Source organism: Topomyia yanbarensis, chromosome 1 (genome assembly GCF_030247195.1).
Source record: "Topomyia yanbarensis strain Yona2022 chromosome 1, ASM3024719v1, whole genome shotgun sequence".
NCBI lineage: Eukaryota > Metazoa > Arthropoda > Insecta > Diptera > Culicidae > Topomyia > Topomyia yanbarensis.
In genome coordinates, this window is record NC_080670.1 from 27,273,561 (window position 1) to 27,300,020 (window position 26,460).

Below are 26,460 nucleotides of genomic sequence, written 5' to 3' on the forward strand. Positions count from 1 at the left end.
CAAAGAAAAAATGTCAATGAAGAAAGTAGTAGATATAGTTCGTATTTTATACTGGGCTTCGAAGACCTCAATTCGATGATTTCCTTTCATAATAAAACAGAAGGTAGTACTAAACTTTGGTTTAGATAACAGCAGTCGCGAGATAAGAATCAATTGAAAATATAACTTATCCCGGCAAAATAATACGAATAACGTATTACAATGTAGTTTAAACAATAAGGTCTGCGGTTTATTGTGTATTCAGATTTATCAGCATCAATCCGAACATAAAAATATACCCGCATAATCGTATAATTTTTCACCGTTCAGTTGAAAGGTAAAATCTGGTTTTCGCTCAGCAAAGTGTGAAACGAAATTGGGCACGGTATGCAATAAAACCGACAGCTCAGCGAAGGCACTTCACGATAATTACCACAGGACCAGTACGTATGGTCTCGAACCTGAAAGATACGTACAGGGTGATTGGCCTATTTCGAACTGATTGGGCAAGGTGCCACTACATTTCTTTATTTGCTTGGTGCACAATCGATTAATTTCTCTTATTAATCGGTATTATTATTTTCACTTCGTTGCTTACAAAAGATATGTTAAAAATAAACAAATACTCTTGTTTGAGTTTGTTTTTCAATCTAATATAGGAACCAACTCATACGCTAAACCGACGATTTATATCTCACAGGTTCATCTCTACAGGTATGGTAACAATAGAAACATGGTGAAAATGGGGGCAAAACCCTAAGACGAATGCGAGACAAAATAAAGTAAACCAAGCAAAGCAAATTTATTTGTGCACGTGTTCAAGCTACCATTAGCTACCGAATTTAGCATCCGCTCCATTGGAATACAGAACAACTAAAAAAACAACAACCCAAAAACACAAAAGAAAATCGCTGTCAAAATATATGTCTTCAAGAATGCCACTCTCCGCAATGTGTCTCGAGAAAGGACGTATCCCTTCGGGCAGCGCGCGAGTGAGTGTGCCAAAGCCAAAAGCAGCACATATATGCTAATGTTACTGCTTCTCCCGAGATACTGCAAAAATGTGTTATTAAGGCTCCGGATTGTGGTCCCTTTTGGCACTTCAACCCCGTCTCGCGCCTGGGCGTGTTTCTCATTCTCGAAATCATTAAATTTTCATTAAATCGAGACCAAGAAGTTTCGTGGACAGCTACTAGCAGCGCGGCACACGCATGTCCGGAGCGCTTGTCCGAATCGCCCGGAGGATGTTTATTACCTTGCTGTGCCACTGACCGATACAGAAACGGACCTGACACGCGGAGTGCGGTTGAGATGTTCACGAAATATATTGTCAATGAAATACGTGATGTGTTTGAGTTTCGATTTCGACTCATTAAAATCACGCATCGACTTAGCATCAGATTAACCCTTCAGAAGTCGCGCATATGGCCCACCGGACGAGCAACCGCTGATGCCCGAAGACGATTTCGCTAGATTTTCAGAGCAGCGTGCACTCAGTGCACTAGCGCGACTGCCGGAAGGTTAACGCTAGTGGTTAAGTGTGATGTTCCGCAAGAATGAAAGTTTTAATTTACTGGTGAGACCCTCGAAATCGAATTTCGATTTTGCTGATCTCATCAGCTAATCAGAACTTCTTCTCTTGCGGGATATCACCCTTGATGAGTTGTTTGCCGTGGTGCATATAACGTGCTTCCGATTTGAATCAAGCGTCAATCTAGTGCTAGGTCGGTGCCGGATTCTGATGAGACAAAGTGGAAGCGCAATCCATGACTGGTTGGGTTATAGGTATTGTGCGCTTCACGAGTAAACGTAATTTTATCCATTTTAATTTCCTTAGAGAGCATAATTTATTTTTAATTTTCTTTTTAGGCAGAAATTTTTCATAATGTTAATATACTTTACTCTAAATAAACTTGATTTAAACAGTAAAAATTCGAACTTTTCAAAAACTGAATAAAATTTTTATATTCGCTATGGGGAATTATTTTGAACATCGAGTGTTAAGTCTGTTCCGCGTGTGATGACTAGCCAGGAGTGTGGAACAGATGGAACGGTTGCAGTAATTCTTTGGCTTCCTTGATTATGTCTCACTTCCTTTAGTTTTGAAATGATTTTTGTTATCGTTGATTTGTCTTCTCTGTAGCATGATCGTCGACGGAGAAGATATGCGCAGTCGAAATGGTTGCTTGCATTTGATTTAATTCTTGAAATATTTTCGATACTTGGAATATTTTTGATTGATTCATTGGGCAGAAATACATCCATGGAGCAATTCCATTATTTTTGTCTTGTGAAAATTCCATATATATTTTGAAACAATGTTGTTCAGTGCCCTAGAAGACGTTGACCATTTTGAAATTCTAGGCAATTTATTACAACATACTCTGCCTCGTTTAAGGACGCAATATTAGCAGAGTTCACAAAAATTTATATTAAAGGTGGGGTAAAAAAATTTCGGAAAAAAATCTTTTTGTGCGAAGCAGAGAGTATTAGTCTATTTTAGAGATGTGCACCGCCGCCGATTTCAGGTAAAAATTGTCGGCACCCTGACCATTTTTACCTGAAATCGGTGGCGTGGCGGCGCACACCTCTAGTCTAATATTTGAACAATATTTTCCCAAATTTTCATTGCTATGTTCTGTAGCATCGTGAGGGACTCGAGCGTTTGCATGTTAACGTTTTCGATCGCGTGGGCGTGTATGTGTGCTAATCTGAATGCAACTTCGCGTGTATTAATACGGTTGTATAACCGTGTTGTAGTTTGCACATTCGTGTGGATTGTTGATTGATTGCGTGGACCGAGAGTCTGCCTCTTGCGTCTCAGATGTCAGAGCTCAAGACATTGCCGTAGGGTGCTAGGACTAAGGGTAGGGGCATCCAGATCTGACCGATTGATGATGGCCTGGGAATGCGCATTTGTACAATCGCACTTGAAACCGCCTTCATACATTGTTAGTATTATGGGGTTAGACCGCTGTATAATTTAAAAATATTCGAAATTTTTTATTGCCCTAAAATTTGCTTTAGGGTCTTTAATAAAATGATACGTCAAAATATGGAAGGCGACAATAATATATAAATTTTCAATTCTGCCGCAATGCCTCTTATGTATACCCTGAGCGTACTGAAAACTTTAAACGTGTTTTTCTCGAAACCACTTTTTTAAGCTGGTCGGAAGTGTAACTCAAAACCAGTGATTTTTGACAGTTCGCAGATTTTTACAGTAACTTCCACATTACTTTTTCCAGCAATGTGCGCAGGATTTTATTTTTTCATTGCCTAGATTTTCTTTCTTTTCTTTCTTTCACGAAAAAGTAAAATATCGAAAAAATCTTATGTGTTCTAAGGAATCGAAAAATCGTTGGTTTTTAGCTCTAGGTAAAAAATTATGGGAGATTGATTTCCTGTAGTAAACCCCATCCCAAATAATACAACGGCGGTAAAATACTGGCCAGCCGCTATTTTGTGATAAAATTACTTGAAAACATTATTCGTTGTACATTACAATTAGTACTATAAATTAAATTATTTCGATTCATCTCTTCATTGCGTCAAGAAAAATTTCCTAAATATGCCTATTTTTTAGCTCTACAGTGGTGTAACCCTTCAAAACGTTCATGTAATCATAAGGGCTGTTGCATGTCTGCCACATCGCGACCGTAGCGTTGTGTTGATGATCGCAATTGAATGTTCGAGTTTGTGGCCAGGGCTGTATTACCGCGCAGTATTCGAGCGTTTGTATGTTAACGGGTTCGATCACGGTATGTAACTTACCCATTCGCGTTGAATATTCGCGCGAACCGCAAATTTGGGTGTATGGCTCAGATCTAAAACGATATACGGCCCTGGCGATCTGAGATTTCCAGTGTATATGAGTCTGTTTTTTAGCCCTAGGCTGGTAGGACCAAAGGTAGAGGCTTCCAGACGTGATCCATTAATGTACGCGTGAGAACGGGCGTTGATATAATCTCACTTGCGCCGGCATTAATATATTCGTAATACTAACATATTTACCTGTTCACTGAGGCGTTTCCATGTATATGATATCGTGGTCGTAGGTGTGTTCTGAACTTGCGATTACAGGATCACTAGCGTGAACAGATTTGTATTGCCGTGAAGGACACGAGCGTTTCTATGTTAACATGTTTGATCGCTTAGGCGTTTTATGCCGTATATGCTATCGTGTTTATAACTGCGCGGGTTTGAATTCGTTTATTTAAACGTGTAGCTGTTTACATATTCTCTTGGCCTTCTGGATGTACGCGAGGATCGTCATTCTGATGTTTAATTTTGAGTGCATGGTTCAAATGAAGGAAAAAAGTTAGCTCCCCTATCTTACTGGGGTCTACAATTATTGCGCCCTGGGTCTTGTCAAGCAGATCGCGTGAGAGCGGGAGTTTTCACACGACTTGCCAAAAGTTTGGATTCGCTTCAATAAGTATTGCAACACCCATATTGAATACATACAGTGAAGACCTATTTTCATCAGTCCCTTGGTGAATTTTAGGCTGACAAAATTTATAAAACCGAAGCTGTTCATCTTTAGTCCCTAGACATAGCCTCATAACCCTTTCTGATTATTTGGTTATACATTTAGGGTTTTTAGTACAAAATTTAAAATAAAATATTTCCATCATGGTATATTTTGCGTGCCTAAGATAAGAAAAATGTGCTCAAAACCTTTCTTGATATGCTCAAAACCTTCGGATTCGACTGGATTCATCTGCTAGCGCCCATCAAACGTATTTTCATATGAGGCTGACAAAATCGGGTCAAAAAGCTAAAAAAATTGGGGGCTGCTAAAATCGGATCCTTTCTGTATTGCAATACAAGCTTGAGTAGATAAAATGCGCCATATTTTAGTTGAAAAATTGTAGTTTAAAATTTCGCCGCTTAGAGGACGTCAAGAATATTTTTTAAACGGAACGAGATAGAATATTGGTGCGGTCTAAAAAAAATTAGAAGACGTTTTAGAGTAAGTTTATAATTTGAGTTAGGTATTGTGCCGAAAAAAGAACTGGATTTTTTTGCATAGTGCCAGGCGTTTTGATTAGCAATCCAAAAAACTGTTTCGGATTCCGCATTCTCATCAGCAAACCAGCTGTGCTTGTCTTCCAAGACATCACTCGGAACATGCCAGTTGCTTATTTCATGCAAGACGAATGACTTTTTCGATTTAGGACTGAGCGTCCAACTAGTGCCAGCTTTGATGCTAGTTTAGATTTATGGTCTAACTAGCCCAAAGACTGGTGCTAGTTACTGATGAGGAGAATCCGAAACGCTAAAACTAATATTAAAGTCTCGCTTAACATCGAAAATGTCATTCTCTCCGCCTTCGTCGTATATCCTGGTGGCAGCCACTGCGCGCTGGTAGGTTTCAAAGATATATTGATAATGATAGAGCTATATGGCATTGGCAGAGTGCGTTCCTCTCGAAATTATTTTTTTTTGTTTTGGAAAGGACGAGTTGGATTCGGCACGAGAAGCACGTTCGTCGCTCTGGAATTGCGCACAAATGCGGACATGCTGACTGATTGACGTCCGAATTTGGCTAGGTTCGGACGACGAATATTTTGCTGATCAGCAGCCAAACGACTGGTGGAATTTGGTAAACAAATAAGTTACTCCTTTTTTCGGAAAGAGAATTGATTTCTTTATTTCGGAAAAACTATTAGGACATGGACATGATTAATTAAATTTAAAAAAAACCTTCCATACAAGTATGTAAAACGTGCCATGATATCAAAACAAAACAAAAAGGATCATACCTGACGAAAAGAATGGCGTAAAACTGTCGAAAAAATGTCCACTCTCCATAATAACATTTATAACATGATGGCGTACTTGAACTTGACTTGACAGGAAACATTTAAGTACAGTTTCAACTTAATTATCATGGCAGCTCGCCACAAACTGTTCCCTTCTCCTGAAATTTTTGAATAAGCAAGCATAGCCAATCACTCCAACCAGGCGTGATTGAGGCTTGTGGAGCAAAACGGACCATCTTCTAGCATAAAAACATTAATGTTAAGAAGACAGTATTGCCGATATTCCTCATCAGTAAACATGAACTTCTGCGCTTACTATATGTCACTCGGTACCAGCCAGTCGTTTAAGTGTTCATGTAAATTGTGTGACCTTTTGGATTTTAGTGTCTAACTGGCGTCACTTTAGTGCAGATTTGGATTTATTTAACTAGCATCAAGTTGGTGTTAGTTACTGACGAGAAGAATCCGAAACCCTAAAAAATCAAACTTTTTAGTTGTGCCGAAGTTCGGGCACCAACTCACCGCGACCGTTGATTTTACTCCGGCGTGCCTAAACTACAGGCTGCCCGCTATTGACGTGACGTGCATCCTGAATAGCCTGAACTGGTGGCCATCGAGTTATGGTCTTTTGTTTTCCGTTCCGTTGTTTTGGCAGAATGCTTCGCATTGTTCGGGTAAATTTGGTCACATATGACGACGGACCGAATCAGGTGATTTGAATCTTCCGCACTTTTTCTGAATGGAATGGCGAGAAGGTGGTGTTATTCCGCACAAGGGACCCAAGGGTATGATGGCCATGGCCCCATACGGCTATCGTGTACAACAATTGAAAAAAGCAGTTATCACGGATAACGGACTGGCCGGATTTTACCTACAGGCAAGGGTTTTGGTCTGTGGGGTTAGCTTTAATAGGGCTTTGTTCCGAAAATTGATGGATATCGAACCAAATGTTCGTTTTTTTCTGGAAAGCCTTAGCGCCTCAAGGGCGTTTACGATTGCCGACTGCTGATAAATATATCTTCGTGAAAATTATTAGCATTTTTGCAATGATTATATAGTACAAGATATCCAGCAGTCGGATATGGGCGACCGTACAGTACTGATAATGAGAATTCTGTAGACATTGTGAAATAAAATGAGCTGTAAATGATATGACGAGTAATTGGAACCATAAACATTTGAATTACACCACAGCGCTGGGATTAGGAAGATGCATACAAAATGGACGAAGATACTATGCCTTTTGGTATGATGCGGCGGATACGGTAGGTACTGCAACTGCTCGCCGTCTAATGTGTCTAACGCACCCTACTCGCTTACATTGTGTTCAGGCATTACACAACAGGCGTCAATAGGGAGCATAAGGGTATGTGGGTTATAGAATTTTTTGACGCAAATTTGTAATTGTGATAGAATATTTAAGCGCTTTCTTATTTCACAGAAGGTAATTATAAAAAAAAGTTTTTATTTTTTTCACTTTAAGACAATAACATTCAAACCCAGAGTGTAATACGACTATATAAGGTTGTCTCTTCAGATGTACTAAAGTTTATGCAATATTCATTTTCATAAAGGAAAAATTGGATTGAATGCATTTGTGCCTTAAGTAGATAAGACCTAACTTAATATTAAGTTTTTGAGTTGCGAATCCATCTCATCAGTAACTAGCACCAACTTAAGATTAAGTTAAACAATGTATCATGAGTAGTACCCAAATTAGAACTAGTTAGACTCTATCTTCAAACAGTCACACGACATATATAACGCCTAAAGCAACTGGCAAGTCCCCAGTGATGTCCCGGGAGCAAAACCAGAAGCTCTGATTTGCTGGTGCGAAAGCAAAAACAAACGATTATTTTTGCCTAAGCAAACAAATGTCTGACACTATGCAATATTCATTCCCAAAGAGCATAAATTGGTTTAAACCAATTTGTGGATGCAACTTAAAATTAAGTCGGATTTTCGTTTTTCGAATCCATCTCGACAGTAACTAGTATCATCATCTGTTTGGCCCCAATTTGACGCTAGTTATTGACGAGATGAATTAGGTTAACGGGGATCAGGGGCTAGCAGATACACAATTCAGTAAATCTCATGTCTGTTAGAAAACTAAATTTAATTATCAATTTTAATTTATAAATTAGAATATCGGCATATTGCTAAAGTCAAATATCTAGGATTCTGGATAAATATATGCATAATTACGTGCTGAATAATGAAGTATTCTGTAATATTCGGGAATAGATTCAAGAATAGAGATACATTCATAAATCGGATACAAGATAGCGCAATAGAATTCAGTTTCGATGTTTTTACCGACTATTCTCAGCGATAAAAGTGGGCTTCGCATCGGCTTGTGTGCACGCCACGATCAATTGCTCGTAAAATACGGTATGTGTATGGGATTGATTCGAAAGTTGGTCGGTTACTAAGTGAACACCATACCACCAACGATTTTACTTGCTTTTTGCAATGCCGAGCATACCTAGGCAATAAAAAACTAGAATGAATTCTGCGAATCGTTGTACATCTATTATACGCTCACGTAGCACCGGGCAGTTTCCTACATTTCGGTATCGTGTTTCTGAGATCACAATCAAAGCTTTGTGGAAAATTTCGTTGCAAAACTCGATATTCTATTTGAGCAGACTTCGAAGCCGATTGTTAGTGCATAATTGTACATGATAATTACGGGGCTAGTGCAATGATCCTATAGACATTTTCTTATTTTATTTGTTTTGTCAGTAGGCCCTGTCCGCAACTGAGCGCCTATCATCGGCGCCAGAGAGGGTACTTCACCATCTGAACCATAGATATTGTCCCAACAACATTTGGCTCAGGACCAACGACATTATTTCTCTTACGAAAGAAGACGTATCAGAGATTGTTCACCTCATAAAATCCCAACGACCTAGACTGGGATAGAACCCAGACCTACAGAGATTAGAAGCAGTTTGGCATATCACTCAATCTTCGGCGCTTTCAATACTATCTTTTCTATCTGATCAGTACTTGAATATACGACAACTGGCGAAGAAACTACACCGAAAAAAGTTGAGACAGTGTTCAGCTATTTTCGTCCGTTAATGTGCGTGGGGAATACGCATGGTCATGTCTGAGTGGAATGATGACTGTTGAATCATGTATGAGGGGTGAGAATTAAATTCGCGAGAGGCATCGAAAATAAGCTACCAATTTGTGGCAGTCATACCTGCACGAAAATCAATATTTTGCTTCTCACATTCAGGGACCATTCATGAATTAAGTAACGCTAAAATTTCAAATCGGACTTTTACAAAAGTCCTACTGCTACGGAGTAAGACTTTTATAAAAAAAGACTTACTCCGCAACAGTTTCAACGTTTATGTAATCAATGACGTTTTAAGGTCGCCAACATGTTTGTCTTGTCCCCACTATTAAAATTTAGGTCAAAACATGTAGCTTCAAAATAAAAAATAAAAAAACAACATCTTTTGAGTAGATACTTTGCAATTTATTCCCTAAAAATCTCAATTTCGGGCCTCGAGAGTAGATGACCCCTTAATTCACAAAATCTAAACAGTTCATAGTGGCCTTTTTGCCTTTCTCATATAAAGAAAGGCTATGCAATCACTGTAAAAATCGACTTTTTAACGGAGGCCCGGAGGGCCGAGTGTCATACACCATTCGATTCAGTTCGTCGAGATCGGCAAATGTCTGTGTGTGTGTATGTATGTGTGTGTGTATGTGTGTGTGTGTCATTTAAACTCACACAATTTTCTCAGAGATGGCTGAACCGATTTTCGCAAACTTAGTTTCATCTGAAAGGTATAACGCTCCCATAAGCTGCTATTGAATTTTTAGTTGATCCGACTTCCGGTTCCGGAGTTACGGGTTGAAGAGTGCGGTCACACAGCAAATTCCCATATAAACTGGTACCACCATGATGTTCAAATGATGTAAAACATATTAAAATTGATGTAACATTACTCTAGTTTGCGGGTCTGGATCACTAATGATCAATCAAAGCAACTTTGACCACATTGGCCACCTATGACGGTTCATGACGCCCCCGGGGAACCCGCCAAGTTCCTAAGCTAATATCACACCCATTCCCCAACGAATTCTCTACCGATTTTTACAAACTTGATTTCAAATGAAAGATACAGTAATGCCATTGACTGCTGCTGAATTTCATTCTGTTCTGACTCTTGCTTCCGGAGTTACAGGGGTGTTAGTAAGGATACACTGGAATTTCCCATATAAATCGGTACAATCGTAATACCTCAGAGGCTAAAAACTATTGAAATGGTCACCAAATTACTTCTAATCGCAGATCTAGAGCACTGATTGCCAATCAAACATTCTTTGAATATATTGTCCACTATCGACGATTCCGGAAGTCCGGAATTCCGGGCATATTCCACAATTAAAGTCACATCGGTTCTTCGGTGATGACTGAACCGATTTTCTCAAACCAAGTCTCAAATGGAAGGCAAAATATGCAGTTGAGTATTACGTCGCCGCCCCTCCTACCCCCGCCTTGCCCTTACACCTCCCTCCTTCATCACTCCCCTCCCCTTGGACCACCCTCACGCCCGCATTTCCTTCATCCACCCCGTATACCGAAATAAGATGAAGGATTTCTGACGCATCCTCCACTCTCACTCTACTAACCCCCCATTCCCTCCACTTTCAAACCCATTCCACCAACATTTCAAAATATAATTACATGAAGATAACATTGAACTCATGCTGATTAAGGTAATTAAATACTATTCTTTTGCCTTTCTCATATAGAAAGGTTATGCAATTGCTCCAAAAACCGACTTTCTAACCGAAGCCCGGAGAGCCGAGTCTCATATAACATTCGACTCAGTTCGCCGAGATCGCAAAATATCTGTGTGTGTGTTTGTACGTGCGTATGTATGTGTGCATGTATGTATGTATGTATGTATGTATGTATGTATGTATGTATGTATGTATGTATGTATGTATGTATGTATGTGTGTGTATGTGCGGATTTGTTAACAAAATGTCCACATCGGTTTCTCGGAGATGGTTGAACCGATTTTTAGAAACTAAGATTCAAATGAAAGGTATACTATTCTCATAGGTTGCTATTGAATTTCATTTTCAACCGACATCTTGTTCCGGATTACGAGTTGAAGAGTATGGTTACAAAATAAAATTTGTTGATTTGTCCACATCGGTTTCTCGGAATTTTCTGAACCGATTTTGACAAACTTGATTTTAAATGAAAGGTTCATCAGCTGCTGTTGAATTTTGTGTGGATCCGAGTTCTGGTTCCTGAATTACAGGGTGATACGTACGATCACGCAGCAAATCTCGATTCTAACGAATTCTGCGATGAATGTAAAAAGGTAAATTTTTTGCCTTTCTCAATAGAAAGGTATTGCAATTGCTCTGAAAACCGACTTTTTAACGGAGGCCCGGAGGGCCGAGTGGCATATACCATTCGATTCAGTTCGTCGAGTCCGGCTAATGTCTGAGCGTGTGTATGTATGTGTGTATGTATGTATGTGTGTGTATGTGCGTCTGTGTGTGTGTATGTGACAAAAAATGTCACTCATTTTTCTCAGAGCTGGCTGAACCGATTTTGACAAACTTAGTCTCAAATGAAAGATACTACGTTCCCATAGGCTGCTATTGAATTTCTGATGGATCCGACTTCCGGTTCCGGAATTACAGGGTGGTGAGCACGATCACGCAGAAAATGTCGATTTTAATAAATTCTGCAATGAATGTATAAAGGTGAAAATTTTTCCTAAATATGACCACAACTGCTTCGATTTGTAGTATTAGGTCACTAACATCCATTCAAAGTCTTTTTGGCCCCATTTGCCACCATCATCGGTTCTGGAAGCCCCGGCGGAAGTATCCAAATTCAGAATAACATTCACATCGGTTTCCCGGAGATGGCTAGACCGATTCAACCAAACTTAGTCTCAAATGAAAGGTGTTGCGCCTTCGTAAATGGTTATTTAATTTCATCCCGATCTGACTTCCGGTTCCGGAGTTACAGGTTGTGGCGTGCGATCACATAGCAAATTGTGATTCAAACCGATACTCCGATGAAAGCAAAAAAGGTAAAAATTTCGCTAAAATGTCTCTCAAACAACTTAAATTTGCTGTTCTAGGTCATCGACGGCCAACCAAACTTTCGTTGACTACATTGACCACCATAGACGGTTCCGGAAGTGCCCGGGAAAAGCGGCCATCTTTCAAAATTTACGAACTCACATCAGTTTCCCGGAAATGGTTGGGCCGATTTTCACAAGCTTAGTCTCAAATGATAGCTATAATATCCCCACAGATGTCTATAAAATTTCGTACGAATCGCTTATATGGGTCCGGAAATATAGACTAAATCGTCCGGTCACATGAAATTCCCATATAAGCCGGAACTAAATTTTTTTTCAAAGGGGGGACCCCATGAAATTTCAGAAATCAAATTCGTTTTTGATGCCAAACATCTTTAAAATGCATGAAACGTCGAGATTTTATGTTACCTCGAAAAAATTTTTTTTACGAAAATCGACTTTTTGGGACTGCCGATTTCGCACCTTTTTTTTTTCAATTTAATATTAATGTAGCTGTTTTTTCTTTTACAAAATTTTAGAACTCGAATAGTGATTTTTTCTTGTATATTTGTCATGTCATGTATAATAATAAAATGTAATATATTCATTTGAAAGCTTTTAATGAATATAAACAACGCAAACATTCACGTGTTCATGATTGAGAAAGGCACAATTGCACCGCTAGGTGGATTAAAATAGGTTTTATTAATAAATCGACTTTTTTATTGACACGAAACGGAAAAGTGTACAACAATCATGTCTTCAGATATGAAGACAATTGGGTCAATCAAAGACCTTCATTTTGGCGATATCGTTACAGTGAATAATCCCCCTTGAAGTAACAAAGTATGCAAAACTTGTCTTCATAAATGTAATCTTTTGGGGTTGTCCCTGTTTGCTATACATGTTACATATTGCCAGAATCCATTGTCGTCGGAAGCGAGTTGTTTGTGTCTCCACGTGTGTTGCCATTTGAAGCAAGATATTCTTCTTGCCAGTTTTGGGCAAACTGGTTGTAATTAAAAAGTTAACTCAATACAATCAAACTCATTTGTTCATTTGTCTCTCGTTGTCTCCAGCCAAGTTCATCCTTTATGAAAGCACTATTGTTATTCAAAAGCTGTTTACTAGCGTTGAAGCATTCGAGATAAGAAAAAAAATGTGTCAGTGACAGTTACGTATATAATATCTTGACATTTGACCGAATGCTGTTTCACCAACTGTCACTTAGCCGAAAAAGTCTGACCAAATTCATATTAGCCCAATTGGGTCTTCTAGTTGAAAGGGTCACTTTACCGAATGGATCATTTAGCCGAATGGGTCATTCAGCCGAATGGGTCATTTAGCCGAATGGGTCATTCAGCCGAATGGGTTATTCAGCCGAATGGATCATTCAGCCGAATGGGTCATTCAGCCGAATGGATCATTCAGCCGAATCGGTCATTCAGCCGAATCGGTCATTCAGCCGAATCGGTCATTCAGCCGAATCGGTCATTCAGCCGAATCGGTCATTCAGCCGAATCGGTCATTCAGCCGAATCGGTCATTCAGCCGAATCGGTCATTCAGCCGAATCGGTCATTCAGCCGAATCGGTCATTCAGCCGAATCGGTCATTCAGCCGAATCGGTCATTCAGCCGAATCGGTCATTCAGCCGAATCGGTCATTCAGCCGAATCGGTCATTCAGCCGAATCGGTCATTCAGCCGAATCGGTCATTCAGCCGAATCGGTCATTCAGCCGAATCGGTCATTCAGCCGAATCGGTCATTCAGCCGAATCGGTCATTCAGCCGAATCGGTCATTCAGCCGAATCGGTCATTCAGCCGAATGGGTCATTCAGCCGAATGGGTCATTCAGCCGAATGGGTCATTCAGCCGAATGGGTCATTCAGCCGAATGGGTCATTCAGCCGAATGGGTCATTCAGCCGAATGGGTCATTCAGCCGAATGGGTCATTCAGCCGAATGGGTCATTCAGCCGAATGGGTCATTCAGCCGAATGGGTCATTCAGCCGAATGGGTCATTCAGCCGAATGGGTCATTCAGCCGAATGGGTCATTCAGCCGAATGGGTCATTCAGCCGAATGGGTCATTCAGCCGAATGGGTCATTCAGCCGAATGGGTCATTCAGCCGAATGGGTCATTCAGCCGAATGGGTCATTCAGCCGAATGGGTCATTCAGCCGAATGGGTCATTCAGCCGAATGGGTCATTCAGCCGAATGGGTCATTCAGCCGAATGGGTCATTCAGCCGAATGGGTCATTCAGCCGAATGGGTCATTCAGCCGAATGGGTCATTCAGCCGAATGGGTCATTCAGCCGAATGGGTCATTCAGCCGAATGGGTCATTCAGCCGAATGGGTCATTCAGCCGAATGGGTCATTCAGCCGAATGGGTCATTCAGCCGAATGGGTCATTCAGCCGAATGGGTCATTCAGCCGAATGGGTCATTCAGCCGAAAGGGTCATTCAGCCGAATGGGTAATTCAGCCGAATGGGTAATTCAGCCGAATGGGTCATTCAGCCGAATGGGTCATTCCGCCGAATGGGTCATTCAACCGAATGGGTCATTCAGCCGAATGGGTTATTCAGCCGAATGGGTCATTCAGCCGAATGGATCATTCAGGCGAATGGGTCATTCAGCCGAATGGGTCATTCAGCCGAATGGGTCATTCAGCCGAATGGGTCATTCAGCCGAATGGGTCATTCAGCCGAATGGGTCATTCAGTCGAATCGGTCATTCAGCCGAATCGGTCATTCAGTCGAATCGGTCATTCAGCCGAATGGGTCATTCAGCCGAATGGGTCATTCAGCCGAATGGGTCATTCAGCCGAATCGGTCATTCATCCGAATGGGTCATTCACCCGAATGGATCATTCAGCCGAATGGGTCATTCACCAGAATGGGTCATTCAGCCGAATAGGCCATTTAACCGAATGGGTAATTTTACCGAATAGGTCATTTAACTGAATGGGGCATTGAACCGAACGGTCATTTTGCCGAATGGATCGTTTAACCGAATGGGTCATTTAGCCGAATGCCAGATTACCGAAAGCCGGTTGGCCGAAGGCCATTTTACCGACTGGGTATGGTCCAAGAGTTATTAGGTCGAAACTAATACTTAAACCATTGTATTTGAATGTATAACCGTAATAGACATACATAGATACAACCGAATTAGCAGTGATTTGTGATTTGTTTGTCTTAAACTGAATACTGTTTATTTATTCTTATATTTGCAACATTTGTAGTTTTTTGTCTAAACATTCTGTGGGTAGTTTCCTGCTTTTTAACATAAGTTGTTCTTTCTGTACAATTCTGTTATACATGTCGGACAATCATTATATTATATATATCCAACAGTACATTTTTTAATTTGTTTCTGATTATACCTACAACATGCTGTTCTTCATAGGCCATAGAACTGTTTAATCGGGACATATTTTTTTCTGCTGAAGCTGTTAAAATATTTTTCTGTAGTCGCTAGGTATAGCCTAATAACCCTTTTTTATTATTGTATATAAATTTCTCGTCTTCCAATGCCTTTTGCAAATTTTGCTTAAGATAAGCAAAATACACTAAAAAAACGATTTATTCGAATTTGACTTGGTTCGTTTGCTAGAGTCTATTAACAGAATTTTCACATAAGTTTGACACAATCGGGTCAAAACGGGGACAAAATTAGGGCAGATAAAATCGGGGCCTGATGAAATCGAGTTCTTATTGTAGTTGATCAAAGATCAATTTAAATACGACTTTAATTAGACTAATATCGACGCTCACGGGTCAATAGTTACTAAAGATTTGCCGCGCCTGCATTCAGGGATGCCATTATGCCAGATTTATCTGGCACAGCTAGAGGTTTTGGCAGCTTCTAGACAAAAAGACAAATCACTCATTTTGTCACATTTTTACATTTCTTATAAAAGAAATGTATAGAATTCGCTCAAACTTTCAAGATTTTTTCCGAGGCCCGGAGGGCCGAGTCTTATATACCAATCGACTCAGCTCGACGATTTGGGATAATGTCTGTGTGTGTGTGTGTCTGTGTGTGTGTGTATGTAACGGACAAATTCTCATTCGTGTTTCTCAGCAATGGCTGAACCGATCTTATCCAAACCAATTTTAAATGAAAGAACTAAAAAACAGTATGAACGCTATTAATTTGTTTTTGATTCTGATGTTCAGTTTCCAAGATATGAATGTTTGAATGCGCAAAAATGGCGTTTTTTGCAGTTTTTTTGAATTGTCTGCCGAAATTGACAATATAGATTAACAATTTATATGTTTTTAGACAGCTTTAACGAATACCTTTCGAACAAGCTATAGATTGTTGAAATCGGACTATTATCAAAAGAGATATTTAACATTAAATGCGGACGAAAGATTTTTATCATTTCCCATAGCCAGAAATATGACCAAAACATGTAATCTATTATTAACGACAAAACGGCTTATTTTAGGTCAATAGTATCTTCGGAGAATTTAATGGAGGCAATATGCCCTTTCTTTTGGTATTGTGCTTTTGCTGATTAATCCCCCTATGAGTGAGATATTTTCACAATTTTTTTTGGAAGTGATTATATCGAAATGATGCCTTCAGCAAATTTGTAGCTCTTACTTTTGCGAATAACTTTACTGAAGACTTCAAATATCTATTTTGAATACTTTAAAAGTTATGGCTTGTTGTTTGTTGATTACTCTTTGTCGCCTATTTATTGTTCAATATAGTAATAATCCATTGAAATAAGCCAAACATTATTTCGATAAAACGAATTTTGTATTTCATTTTACTATCTACAACCGCTAGAAATAATCACCGAACACTTCCAAGTTGTCTGGAAGGAACTTGATAACTTATCAGTACAAAAATGTTCATTTGTGCGAACCTTCTGACTGTAATTTTTCCAACTTATAACCATCGGATCGATCTGAAACATATCGGAAAATGAAAAGCGAAATAAATAACTCCAAGCAACGGCGTAGCCAAGAGAAGGTTTTGGGGTTTAACACCATACAACCCCCCTCCCCCCTCCACCACACCCAAAAAAAATATTGGATTGAAGTTGAAAATTTATTGATGCAGACTGATTTAATTCAATATTACAATAACAATTATCTGATCCGTAGATTGATAACCTGTTGTTGTAAACATCATGAGCACTTTTGATAAATTGTCGGAATGGGGTCCTGATATGTAACTGATCTCTTGGTTTTGATTTCACAGTTATCTAATAGCATCAATATCAAATTTCTGCCTGAAAACATTCCAATAGAAAATTCCAGAGTTCTGTAATCAATCATAATCCTCAGATTTATTTTCAAATTGATCTCGTTTTTGTAGAGATGTACTGTAATAAGGGTCTTTATTTAATAGGAAGCGAAGTTAAAATTGATTTAATGTCTATGAAACATAGAACTGCTCACCAAAAAATGCATAAATTTCAACATTTGCTAAAAATGTTTTTGCCTTTCTCATTCACTCTAAAATTCGTCGATCTAATCCCGACCGGGAGGGCCGAGTGTCATATGCTAATCGACTCAGTTCGTCGAGATCGGAAAATGTCTGTGTGTGTATGCATGTCTGTATGTATGTGTGAGTATGTGTGTATGTGGAAAAAAAATATGACCTCTGTTAATCAGAGATGGCTGGATCGATTTGCACAAAGTTAGTCTCAAATGAAAGGTACAATCTTCCCATCGGCTGTAATTGATTTTTTTTATTGATTGGACTTCCGGATCCGGAGTTACGAGTTGAAGAGTGCAATCACACAGCAAATTCCAATATAAACTGAAATGAAAAATTTTCAAAATCAAATTTGTATTTTTGATGCCAAATGACATTATAATGCATGAAACATTGAGATTTGATGTAAAATCGAAAAAATTACGTTTGACAAAAATTGATTTTTTTGGACTTTGGTACTTTTTTGCTTGTTACTATTTTCTGAAATATTAATTCTGCATAAATTTAAAATTTCAAAAATTACGGTTTCGGAATTATGCCGTTTAGACATTAAGATCGATTTTCACCAAACCCCCACCAATTGTAAAATTGGTATTGTAAAAAACGTTAGGGCGATACTTCAATGCTGATAGGTGGGACCAAAAAAGTAAACAATCGCCAAAGGGACTATATACTATATATACAATCATTTTGTCAATTTCAATAGCAAACACAAATTTTAATTTAATAATTTCAAATACTTCATGAAGTTTTGGGTTTCGATCACTGAATCATGCAATCTAGGATGTAAAAAACACAATAGTTCTTAAATAGGAAATAAAACCAAGTCTAAAAATATGCACTGTTGATTTTCTTTGAATGGTGGGTTTTTTCAAGAAAAAGCGTTGATTTCTTAATTCTCAGTCGCGTTGGAAATTTGAGTAAAGTATAAACTTTAAATCGATTAAAACAAATCGATTTTTTTTTTGGTTCAGTACAATATACATAACCCCTTTAGAAAAATCAGTTTTCCCACCACAATGCATTGATTGAGGAATTTAGTTTGGGCAAATCGGAACTAAGTTTGGGCAAATCGGTCCAGCCATCTCTGAGAAAAATGAGTGACATTATTTGACACATACGCACATACATACACACACACACACATACACACACATACATACATACACACACACATACAGACTTTTTCCGATCTCAACGAACTGAGTCGAATGGGATATGACACTCGGCCCTCCGGGCCGGGATTAGGTTGACGTTTTTCAGAGTAATTGCATAACCTTTCTATATGAGAAAGGCAAAAAACAGTAAAATATACTCGGTTCTTCCAAAGTAGTTTTATTTCACTGACATTGAATTTTGAATGTAACGATTTACGAATTTTTCTGCGTAAGTATTTGGTTTTAGCTGGTTTTTATTCTGGGGGTTGATTCTTGGCGATTTTGATTTTTTTGTGTGAGCTTTTTAAACTATTCGCAAGCCGTGTGGTGTGGGGCGGTCTAAAATTTTCGTACGTTGTTTCAGCCAAGAATAGAATTACTGAAAACCTGTCTCCATGTTGTAAGAGGCGACTAACAACATGCTAGGAGCTCCTAGGTCTAGGAAGTGAATGAATGGATATGTACTGCAGTATTTTAATGGACCGTTTGTCTTTTGACATATGGTTCTCACGTGGAGGAGTCGGAATACCGTTTTTTTTCCTTTTTAATGACGAGCACAATTGTTAAGATTAAGCTAGTGGTGCGCTTAGTTGCGAACTACAGAGATACCAAAAACATAGACCACGCACAATTTAAAACTTTCTCAATGCACATGTGCGAAAACACTGAAATATTAGATCTACGTTTTAATAATACGTGATCATGAAAATCCCAGAAAGCCGATGGTCGGGGTTTTGAGTTTGACTTTTGAGTGATTGACATTTTGGAAATCAATTGCGAATAATTATAATTATTATAAGGCCCATTTTCACCTTAACAATGTTATTTTCAAAAATTTTCACAGGGCTTTGGTTTTGAAGTGTGGAGTCCTGTTCGTTTTTTTTTCGTTTTTTCAAACATTTCTTCACGATGATTTGGTTAGAGCCCTAATTACTTGCCATCTTTTTGTTTGTTCTGCTACCAAGCTCAGTTCGTTAATGACATTCGATGAAAGATGCCCATTTTCACCAAAAAATGTAGTTTTTTGAAGTTTCACGAAACTTCGGATTTTAAACTGAGAAGTCCCGTTCCAATTATTTTCAGGGATTTTTTCGCGATTATTTGGTTGGAGCCCTAAATCCCTGCCTTCTTTTTATCTGTTCTGCTCCCAAGCCCGGTTCGTTGGGAGGGTTCGATCAAAAATATCCATTTCACCTAAAAGATGTAATTTTTTGAAATTTCATAGAGCTTCGCTTTTGGACTGGGGAGTCCCATTTCATTTTTTCAGGAATCTTTTTGCATTGAGTTGGTTGGGTCGTCAAATGGTGGGATAACAAAATTCTCACAAGTTTCCTATGCCTATCTCATGCCTCCATGCGAGTCTAAGTCTATTGATGACATTTGGTCCTTAGACCGGCGACGACTGGGTGCTATCAGCCTTCTGCCGATAGTAGCAGAATGAGAGGGTGCGAACAGATCTAGTCGAAAAAACATTGCCGTAAAAATGAATAGTTGATCGGAAATTTGCCCAAATACGACTAATCTGACTAGTATCGATGATCACGGGTCAATACGTACTGAAAATTCGCCGCGTCTGTTTTTATGAACTTAATTTCAAGTTATTGCTAACAAGCCCGTGCATCAGGTTAACAATCCTTTATTTTTCCCTTCAGTGTTCGTTATTATCGCTCGTATACTTGTATTCCAAAAACAATCCTATATGGAAAATAAGAAATACTTTCCATGATTTATAACATCTCGCGCTATCTTTGCCGGTATAATGTGTTATCACTCGGTAGTTTTCAAGCCAATAAATATATCGTAGAGAAGAAGTAACAAATTCTAAATACAGTTTCAATAAATAGTGATACGGCCCATTACGCAGATAAGATTAGCTTACCTAGGCAATACTCCCACGGTCGGCTGTGTGGAGTTCAAATTGCTTTTGTTTAGGGAACATAGGATACTCTCGGTAGCCGGCTGCCCAGAGTTTAAAAAGAACCATAAACTAAACAATATCTTTTCTTTTTCGAGTCATCGTGCACTCGAAGACTAACTAAACTACCTAATAAAATATACTTTATAGGTCGCATCGCTTGCTTGGAGCGAATCCTAGACCTGATACCCTTCCAAACTACCAACTCCGCGACACCTATGGAAGAGTCTGATGAATCGTCGTCCTTCCGTTAAGTAGGTGGAGCATCAACACTTCCTGTCTACCTTATCCTTTATCCTTCCCCGTGAACGATGAAGATGGGGGCGGCCAGCAATGATGGCTATCATGCTGTTGAGGTTTTAATGTGGGTCGGATTGGTATGAATTCCTACTTACCATTTCCTAAGCAACTCTTATTAGATAATCAGCAGTCAAACATGATGAAGTCAGTGTGCAATCCGCCAAAATCATCGTCACAACGCAACGCAACGCAACGCAACGCAACAATGCATTGATTGAGGAATTTAGATATTTTATTAACAGAGCATTAGCAATAATTCGTTTGTATGTCTATTTTATGGGCCATTTTTTCGCCTTCCCATTGATTTGGTTTGAGATTTCTAGCACTGATGTTGTCCTATGCTGATTTGAGTGATTCTCTGAGTCCTGCCACTATCCCATGTAGTATGTGTTATCAAAAACATCGCGAAGCATCAAGTTCTAAATGTTCTCAAACGATATAATATCCGAAGAGAGTGATAAGAGTTATAAGAAATGTCTCATCACACTGTTAGGTGGATTAATAACGTTTTTTAAGTTTTAGAAGCTGCTACATACACATTTTGGAAATTTGAGTAATAATGTCCCAAATTTTATAAAAATCGATTTATGCACATTCTATGAAAATTAAAATAAATGCCAAATTTCGATGACCTTGAGGTCGCTGTCAATAGCCAGTTTTTCCAGACATTTTTAGTTGATCTGCCAGATTTTCTTTGAAAAATAGTGGCAACCCCTGTCAGCATTTTCGAATCTATTATCAAGTGTTGTTATTGCTAACAAGCCCGTACATTAGGTTTTTCCCGATCAGAAAGAAATAACAAAATTATTACAGACTGAGTTACTATGTTATGATAACAAGTTGTGTTATAACTTTGGTCTCGTTAGTTGGTAAAATAACAGAAAACATAACAGAAATTCTTCTAGTATATATCAAAAATATGACAACCTGTGATAGGCTTCTATCAGAATTATAACAAAATTTGTTAGGTTCTCCCACGGCCAATATAGCTTTTATTACCTATTGTATAGTATCAACGAATTTAGCGTGCAGGTCTAAAAATAGAATAAAATAGAAAAATATAGCATACATTAAGGCGCTTTTCGTTTGAAAGCAAAAAGCTTCATGAAGCAAAAGCTTTCTATAGTTTTGTCAAATGATTGCATACATGCTGGCTATTGTTATTATGCATATATGACACGCTGATTGCTATTAGTGGATATAGTGATTTGAACCTGGGTATTCTGAGTTTTATGGGGATGTCTCCTGCATGAACCAACGACGTTGCTTTCGACCGATGTTTAATGTTAGCATAATATTCTACGCATTCGTCAAGGGCAAAACGATTATAGATGCGGAAGATGTTTTCAGAACGCACACATTGAACTTTGCCAACACCAAAGGACTGTTTGTTTTCCTTGTATAATACGCTTTGTTTTCATACAGTTTTGCGCACTGCTACAGCTGCCTATATTACGATAGACTGAATAGCTTTATAATATCTTTTCAGATTAGGAAAAAGGAACTATTTTTAGATTCTGAATAGTGCGCTTCGGTGCTTCTCTTGTACGTTAACATGATTTACATGAGTTTTGGGAATAATGTCGATGCGATATGGTAACATTTAGCGGATAATTTACCTACATTATTTTACGGAGAATACGACAAATGTTACTTATGATTCCGAATAGATTGAAAGAAACAAATACCAAAGTTTTGAGGCTTGCATTTTGAGATTTAAAGTAAAGTCGCTTTTGGGGTTTTGCTATTGGCATTTTTAAAATGGGGAAGATTAAGCAAACCAGTACAATTATCTCACATCTAATAAATTCGCAGAAATACATTTTTTACAATAGTTCAATCTATCAACTGCGAATATTATAACAGATAATCATAAAATTCGAGAGATTGTTGTGGATTTTTCGGTGTGACGAATTTTAGAATATTTCATGTTTTCTAAAATACATTTTCTTTTCTAAATTTTATTTAGTTTTAAGGAGGAAATTATTCAATATTTTTACATTAAAGTTTTTAGCTATTTCAAGCACTATCTAAAACCCATATTCAAATTGTAACAGCAAACAATAATACCAGCTGGGATGTCTATTTATTCAAGCCATTTTGAAATATTGATAGCTTTATGCAGCATACTCACAAATATTAATCTTTCAACAATTTGAACAGGTCGCATTATTTCTTTTTTAACTTGCTACAAAATGAATCAAGTATCTTGATTATTACGAAAAATTGTTAGTTAATTGTTAGTTCATTGTAAATGTCAAACTGTCTTAGGTGGAACGAAAAGATACAACAATCTTAAACTCAGACATTTTATGCGGGAGTTGAAATAAAAAAAATACAATGCTTTGGTAATTCGGAGAACGCACAAAATCAGATACCCACAAACTGGACAAGTTTCGGTTGTTTATGAAAAACCCGCATAAATTCCTCAAAAGTCATAACGGTATTGTGGAAATCAGTATATATCAAACAGTTTTTTAAGTTCTGAAAATTCGTTATCGCAGTATGCACAATTAATTAAAAGAAAATTATTTATAGAATCATTTGACTAAACAATAACAAATAGTTTAAAAATGCTTTTTTATTTGAATCCGCGTTTCTTTAGTTCATCTGGAGTGCTTGATACTTCCTGCACCTTCTTTAAAATAAGTTTTATATGAAAAACATAATCTTTAGAATAGCTTGTTGATAACTTTGCCATTCCAAAACTTTATGAATAAAGGCTTCAACATTGAAATCATACGCCACATATTCGAAATTGCGTGTCAGACGAGTGTCTCAGAAAATAGGTAATCTCTTAATCAAAATGCAACCAAGTAAGTTAAACACGTTATTTTCAAGTTTTCGGACCTCTTGCATCTAAAACATATCTAGTCTCAAAATCGTGGAACTTTGAATGTCCATGTGGAAAACGCAAATATAAGGAAATCAATAGAAACTTCGAAAATTTGCTTTAAAAAGTTGGATGAATACGCATAAAAAGAGGCTTCAGCGTATTAGCAAATAAACGGTCATTTGTGTTATATAACAATCATTCACAGTTGATCGATTGATTTGTTTATTGGGGCTTTAACCAACTGGTCATTTACAGTTTACAGTTAGCGTTCAAAGATAATTGTGACAGAATTTGTAATATATTATAACATCACCGTTATATGCATACATTAAAATCATATTAGCAGTTCAATGATATCACCAGAAGGTATAATCTTGATATAAGTTTGCTTGCCTTGCTGACAGGGATATCACAAAAATAACACAGTGAGTAATAAATATCAACATGAGATATAAATTTGATATCTTTCTGTTATGTCGTTCTGATCGGGTTCAATTCCTTGTATTTCCCTTCGATGGTAGTTATTATCGCTCGTATTATACGAACAGTCGCCTATGAAGACTAAGAAATACTTTCCTTGAATTACAATACTTGACGCTATCATAACTATTTGTTTATATTACATTTTATCATCACGGTTAATGAAAAATTCAAATCCAGATAACCAACAATTAAATCAATAAAAAATAAATTGTAACAACCCTTCCGATGGCTGGCTTTCCGGTGTTCTACATAGAACTGTATATATTTATTCTAATCAATCAGTAAATTATCAGACATAGCTAAATACAAAACTTCAACAACACAAACTTACATTCTCAGTCGCATCACTTGCTTGAAGTGGATCCTGACTAAATACATACCCACAACCTCTTCCGTGGTACTTCTGGAAGTACAACTTAGTCGGGGCCTTCCGTTAAGTAAGTACCACATCAATACTTCTTTTCTAAAATCCAAGTTACGGTACAGATGGCTGTGACCTGGTGGCTCTCAGAGCAAGTTCTCGCTCGGACTTTCTCAAATAGTCTGTGTGAGAATGGAAGTCATCAGTCTGTATTCTACGAAATATATCATGCTTAAGCAAAGTAATGAAAAAAATAATTCAAAAAAGCAATCTTGTTTCGGTTACATTTTCTCACCATCAATTTTGAGACCCAAAAAAGGCCACGTGTACATTTGTTCGATTCAAGTGATACATGATGATGTCCTGACAAAAAGTAGCTAAATAAAAGCTTCTAAACGTCTAAATACATGATATACATCCGTACGAATTTTAGATCATTAATGGTATTCGCGTAAGCTGAAATTTGTTCATGATTAGTTGATTGTAACTAACGACCTCGTGATCATTTTTACGATATCGCTGAAGGAAAGTCTTTAAAAAAGAACCAATATTTTCCGGCGCAAAATTTAACTTTTCAACTCTCAATAGAATCGTGTAATTTCCAATGAGTCATCTGGAATGGTAAACTTGAACCGCGCAATATTCACGGTAAAGTGTCGCGATCATGACTTAAGTTCCGTCCGCTACTTTTGTGCCCGACGGAAAAGCCAGCGGGGAAGGGGACAGTTTGACGTGCCATCCAAATATTGACAAGTGCTTTCAGTTTCAGTTCAAGTGTTGAGCCATCCCCACGTACGGCAAGGGGAGCCGCCCTTTAGCAATCAACGATCGGAATGCAGCGAACGACCAACTGTTCCGTCTCGGCTTATCAGTTCGTTCCGATATTTGCACTGAATTCCGCCGGCGGATGATTCAAGGCGGGAAATAACGCAATTTTTTTCGACATCATAACCGATAGCGATCGTCAATTGTCAGACCTACCCACCTGCAAGTTGGCCCACCTTGACCAGGTTTATCGATTTCCTGCCGTGCGATTAGTGACATTGCCACAATCAATATGGATCGGAAAAAGTTCTTCTAGGTTCCGGCGGGGGTGGCATGTCTGTTAGTAGTTAGTTTTCGATCGGTCGCGAAACTATTCGGGTGGTGAGGGTTAGTTAGAGTTACTTAGTGCTAAAGTTGGTGTTGTATGATGAGAATGCTCTAGAAGAAGTGTTTGATTAGATTTAGATGCAATATATGCTGAATGAATCAATATCGAAGTGATTTCAACGAGCTAAAGCTACGAACTCGACTTATTTTGGGAAAAAAAGTGTAAGTGAATCTTTACCAATAAGGCAGTAAATCATTCTAGATTAGAAGGAAATAGAAACCCTGCGGCAGATCCGCATCTTACCAGGTGATGAAGTAAAACTAATGATTAGTTACCATTCGGCAAGAAATTAATAGTCACCCTCTATTGAAGAGCGATCATTGGAACGAATATAAAAACCGACCAATCATTAAAATAGTATAATCGACAAATTGTACGGTATTTAAATTTTAATTAATGGCCGATGCTCATGGAGTAAACAGCAGAAAATAGATGCGATCGCCCTAAGTAGCAGGTGATAAGGTCTCAGCTTTGCCGGTGCTTTCAGCAGCATCAAGCAGCTTCACGCGATTAGCATCACAGTCTGTTGTGCGGGCTAAATTTAATGGAGATTACTTGACATGGTAGCGTATGGAGTCGTTTGAGATAGAAGCCATATAATAGAAGGGATGAGCCTAAACGAATGAGTATAACGAAACAAGTTTAACTAGTAATTGGCCGTGTCCAAATGAAGGGATATCAATAGCTTGCGTACATTTAGCTGGAGATGATAATACGTTTAATTTTGTTATTATGTTTTGGCTTTAATCACTGCAATTAAAATTTGGACCAATTGTGGTATTACCATTCGGATTATACAGGCACACAAAATTTGTTTTCGTGGTTTTTGAATCAACTTAGCGAAGCGAGGATAATGAAGAAAAATATGGCATTAGTCAAATATCAAACAATTCTTTTAACTCCAATTCATCCGATTGAACTATTCATCTAAGCATAAATTTATTTCCTAGAAGAAATAAGTTT

The 26,460-nt window shown here is 38.2% G+C and overlaps 2 protein-coding genes across 3 annotated transcripts in view; one reads left to right on the plus strand and one right to left on the minus strand.

The window, feature by feature from the left end:
- Positions 1–26,460, minus strand: part of LOC131677165 (uncharacterized) — a 137,779-nt gene that overhangs the window by 30,498 nt on the left and 80,821 nt on the right. The window lies entirely within an intron of this gene.
- The window catches only part of LOC131677166 (uncharacterized), an 80,861-nt gene continuing 79,901 nt past the window's right edge, over positions 25,501–26,460 (plus strand). Inside the window, exon 1 of the mRNA XM_058956852.1 lies at positions 25,501–25,658. The gene's annotated coding sequence lies outside the window, so the exon portion shown is untranslated. The remainder of the gene's footprint in view (positions 25,659–26,460) is intronic.